Source organism: Priapulus caudatus, unplaced genomic scaffold, assembly GCF_000485595.1.
Source record: "Priapulus caudatus unplaced genomic scaffold, Priapulus_caudatus-5.0.1 Scaffold1039, whole genome shotgun sequence".
Lineage (NCBI taxonomy): Eukaryota > Metazoa > Priapulida > Priapulimorpha > Priapulimorphida > Priapulidae > Priapulus > Priapulus caudatus.
Window position 1 is genome coordinate 85,800 of NW_014578100.1, and position 4,167 is coordinate 89,966.

The following is a 4,167-nucleotide window of genomic DNA, read 5'->3' on the forward strand; positions in this document are numbered from 1 at the left end:
GAACATGCTTTTTGCAATTAGCACCCCCTTCAGGATGCGTTTTATCTTCGCGCGAGGCAGCGGACGGCGGGGTCCGGACCCCCCTGGACACCCTCCCCCTGTCACCACGCCCTGCCGTAACTTGACCAATGAGTTTAGTCCTGTTGCCCCCATGCCCTCCAAATTATTCATAGCATTAGTGCTGGACAACTTCGAAGTGGGGGCACGGGGAAAAAGGCAGGGTCGGACGTCGACAGTAGCCTGCTAGGCCCGGCTCTAGCCCGGACTAGTAATTGTTTGGAAGCGGCTGATAGGTTAAAGGCCAGGGTGGGCTTAGCCCGTCGCGGGCCAAGCGAAGTTAAACAATCCAGCACGCAGATTTGCGTTATATTCGTGAAATGAACGTGTGTGGCGGGGAGCGCTGTACTGTTTCCGAGCATAAATCGACACTTTGCGGACGCAGGGCCATTAATTCTTGCGTTCGGTGTGTGCGTGGTCGAAAGGCGAACGTATGTTGACGCGAGAAAATAACGTATTACGGCGCGTTTGTATGCTCAGTGATCATGCAGCTGTTTGCCGCATTATACAAGTTATGTTTCAACTGGCGCGGCGTACCACCCTGTTCATTTATGTGGCTGTGCGGGGATTGCATGCGGAATGGAGTAAGTTCGATTAACGAAACGCAAGTTTGATGAACAAAGTATTAATGTAACCAAAACGCAAAATGGTCGAATGAACGTCATGTCATACGAGTCATTGCTATTTTGGCTACCTTTGACCCTTGACCCCAATTTGTCATCCTTCGAGTCCTTTTCACGATCCCCCCGACCGGGGGGCGGCGGCCCGAATATCGATGGACCGTCCTTAGATTTGTGCGCCAAACTGTTGACAGCTCATCCCCCCCGGGATTTACGCCCATGCTAACGTTATACTACTTATATAACTACCTTATACTAACTACTATACGTTAGTATAGTCGAGATCAGTGGGTTGTACGATAGAAAGGGGCGCTGCATACAGTTTGTTATTTCCGTAGATATAGAATACAGAATCTTCGCGATTGCACCCTTTTCAATCAACGGGTTGCCTCATGATCTCATAACATCGTAAATATTATTCTTCAAAGTCCAAAAGACATAGATATCGAACACGGAAAGAAACAAAGTTGATCAAATGGGCAGATCAAGATTGCCGATCACAGTAGAAAAAGCTACAAATATGCATTTAACTAAAGAGAAAGGAAGAGAATTTAAATGCGGGATTACAGAAACAAAGCAGCTAAACTCAAGGGGATCTTTTCAATGTGGCACGTGTCGAAAGCAATGATCACGCTCAGATGATCAAGTGCAACGAACAGCTATAGGCTTCATCAAGTAAGAGGGAATGCCAATCTTCAACTACATGACCATGATGACTAGCTATAATGGAAAGTTTAGCATGGAGAAAGCGTAGCATTTGCGCAGCAGTCGAGTTGGTTATTTTTTCTAATCTATCTATCTATCTATCTATCTTTTGAAGAGCTTATTTGAAAAACTGCTTATGTCCATTTTTTTCAAAAATGAGTTTAAACCACCAATGTATAGTATTTGAACATAGGTACCGTGTATAGTACCTTTTTCTTGAAAAACAGCCAACATCATGCTTAAAATACCCATCATAAATCATGTTTAGCTCAATGGCGTAGCCAGGATTTTTTAACAGGGGACAAAAACAGCGAACTGCGCAAAACAGTGGACGACTTAATATTTTAATGGTTCCTCCGCCTCCCTCTCCACATCATACGCTCCCCCACCTCTCAGCTGTGCAAGCTTTGTTTTGGACGCCATGCAAAAAGGCCACATTTTTGTTCGTTGTTCCCTGCTCCCAAGATATGTAACTGTTCAGTGGCGGATCCAGGATTCCGAGGAGGGGATGAAAAACAGGCTAGTGGTATGTGGGTCCTCCCCCAGAAAATTTTGAAAATGTAGATCGCAGGAGATGGTATTAGAGGCACTTTTAAGTACATGTACAGCCTTCATTTGGACTACGACAATTCTCTTTTTAGTAGAACTATTCTTGCACTTGCAGCGCGGCATTGATTGATGTGCAGGGGGCGGGGACAGGGGGTGACTTATTGTGCGTGTACTATTTATCTCAGCCATGGCATCTGCTACAACGAGATTTAGGCTATCTATATTATAATACACGCACGTACAAGACTTACATGGTACTGCGTACTGTCTCATCTATCTCGTGCACTGTACTGTTGCCTAATACCACATGTAATACATTTTGTTAAATGTTTTAGGACTGCGTGCGTTTGTATGTGGCCGTATACGTAGCACGTCAGATAGACTACAGGAATATAGGCTAATTCTGCAGACTTTACCGTTTAATTTCCAGGCCGCGTTCTGTGCCGTAAATAAAAATAACGCTTCCAGGTCGTGGTGGTAGGGGTTGGTCGTGTGTACAGTTGAGCTGTCAACGAACCTTCGCATGTTTTCTTCATTTTTTTTGTACTTTCGGGTCAACCCCATTTGCCTCCCCCCTAACTTTCGGTCATGGCCCTCTTTGCCTCCCCCTAACTATACGCCAGCTGCTGCATGCTGCTGCTGGTAGTGGCGGTGGTGGTACTGTTGCTGTTTTTCCTGCTGCCGATACTGTCATCTTTGACGACGATGAAAATGGCGATGACAAAGCTATACATTTAAATTTGCTCCACTACTCACCGCGAAGAACACGAGCTTTGTGAGAACAGGCCAGCCAGCCTTGGCATGTGAACGGTGGCGCGTTACGATCAAATCTCTACTCTTTAAGCCTGCCGCACACGCTGTGTTTTGTGCTGCGCCATCGGCCACGCGTGGCTGATGGCGCAGCACAAAACACAGCGTGTGCGCGTGCAAACACAGCGATTTCTTGCGTGTGGAAAATATCACACGTGTTTGATATTTTCTTCCACGTGTGGCAGATTCCACAGCGTGTGCGGTGTGCCTGTGTCAAGTTCCACACCGGCTCTATGTAACCGACCAATAGCAGCAGGTCAAGCGAGTCACGTGATCTTAACTTGCGGTTGCAGCGCGGTTGCACTGCGGTACACGCGTGCGTATACCCGCGTGTACGTGCGTGATCTGCGTGTACGTGGCGTGTACCCGCGTGTAACGTGCACGCGGGTACACGCACGTACACGCGGGTACACGCACGTACACGCAGGTACACGCACGTACACGCACGTACACGCGGGTACACGCGGATACACGTACGTACACGCATTGTACACGAACGTACACGCGGGTACACGCACGTACACGCAGGTTACACGCACGTACAGCGAGCGGGATGCACGCATGTAACGACGCCGGGATACACGAGCAGAAATACAACGCAGACGGTAAACACGGGCACAGGATAGAACGATGGGAGGGAGTGAGAGCAGCCAGCGCGAACGTGATAAGCAAGGAAGAAGAGAAAGATACATGCAACGTACACGGACAAGTGGAGTAAGCACAGCGAGCGTAGCGAAAGAGACGTCCGAGCGGCCGAGTATAGCACGAGCAGAAGACACGAAAGAAGACATAGAGGCGAAGAGAGAGAAGGAGAGCGAGCGAAGATAGCAAGAGACGAGGAAGGGGGGTTACATGACAAGACTTGGAAGCAACAAGTACACGGCAGACGGGAGAAGCTTAAGATAGAATGAAAGAACATGCGGCGCGCGACGTCAAGCAATCCAAGAACAGCGTAGTGGTACACGCCACGTACACGAGAACCAGCGGATGACGGAGCGCAAGTACACATCAGGATACCCAGCTAGGCACCGTACGACGAGCTCGTACAGGCAGACACGTGCTGCTGTAGCACGGGAGATGACTCGCACGTACACGCGGGTACACGCACGCTGAGCTTATATTATATTAGCCGGGACGCGAAATTTTTTTTTCCCACTCGAGTTCCGGACCCACCATAGATAGTGTTTTGTAATATATGGTTCGTATATATATGGTTGGATTATAGTTAGTGTTAGGGTTCGCGTACGGCCTAGGGCTAGGGCTAGGTTTAGGGATAGCGGTATTCATTTTACATTGTCGCTTCGAGGAAGTCGAGTGAATGGAGTGCGCTGATTGGCTGTGGTCCGGAACTCAAGTGGGAAAAAAAATTTCGCAGCCGGGACAGCGGTTAGAGAGAACTTATTCTATGACAGACGCACGCACGCGC